Raw genomic sequence first — 1,050 nt, forward strand, 5'->3', positions numbered from 1 at the left:
TGCGGCCAGCCAATCACTGTAATGCCCACAAACAACATGGCTGCGGCATTACAGTGACTGGCTGGCAATCCCTGCATGTTCATTGGCTCTGTAAAGAGCGCCAAACATGCAGGGCGGAGACCCGAGCTCCCGCCCGAGAAACCCGGAAATGCTCGGTGCTCGCCGAACATCCCGAGTAGCGTGATGCTCGGGCGAGTACCGAGCAGTGTCGAGCTTGTTCGCTCAACACTAGTTCTAATCTCAGTGGAACCTGGGAAATTCATGCATTATGATGAAAACTGGTTCTAAAGCTTTTCTGCAAATGTATATCTAATACTCATTGGTAAATTAATATCTCCTCCCTTTTATTCCACAAGTGTGCTTAAAGTTCCATGATATCACAACAAGGACACGACAGTGATCTATGTTCACTGGAAAAAAGGAGGATTTGCACCACATACCTGATGGCACCCTCTGAGCATTGTTTGATTGGTGGTGTGATGCACAAGTGACATCGCACCAGGCTGACTAATCAAAAGAAAATCTACAGATGCTGTTAAGCTGGTTCTACAAATACAATCCAAAGATTACAGACCATTTCTGTGGGGGATAGACTTGGGAACGTGGATATTGATCTACTCAGATAATTCATCAAAGTGTTACATGAAGTTAAACGTAGTTGGCAGGATTTGAACCTACGCAGGGAGACCCCAATGGATTTCTAGTCCATCGCCTTAACCACTCGGCCACAACTATTCAGATGCTGTTTCACCCTTATGAGTTTCACACCTTTTCTTAGAGCACCATGATCAATATCAGTGATTATCCTTCTGGAAGACATTTCAGAAAATGGAAGATTTCAATTGGAAACAAAATTCCAGGCCTCACTGAAATGTAAAAATCTGATTTAAAGGTATCATCAATTGGAACCTTTTACAGTTCAAGGTTTATTAAAATTCATAAGGCGGATTTCGAGTGACTTTGTTCCAAACACCTCCTGAAAAGGGCTTTGAAAATGCTCAATAGTTTGAACAGATTCACTTCCATGCAAAAAGACTTGCTGTTCATATG

General features: G+C 42.9%; 1 non-coding gene across 1 annotated transcript; it reads right to left on the reverse strand.

The window, feature by feature from the left end:
• Positions 1–653: 653 nt before the first annotated feature.
• Positions 654–735, reverse strand: TRNAS-AGA (transfer RNA serine (anticodon AGA)). The gene has a single exon. It is a non-coding gene; the product is annotated as a tRNA-Ser (tRNA).
• Positions 736–1,050: the final 315 nt, after the last annotated feature.

The sequence above is a fragment of the Phyllobates terribilis genome, unplaced genomic scaffold (assembly GCF_046119375.1).
Source record: "Phyllobates terribilis strain yellow unplaced genomic scaffold, ASM4611937v1 Scaffold_13__5_contigs__length_258822181, whole genome shotgun sequence".
Classification (NCBI taxonomy): Eukaryota; Metazoa; Chordata; class Amphibia; order Anura; family Dendrobatidae; genus Phyllobates; species Phyllobates terribilis.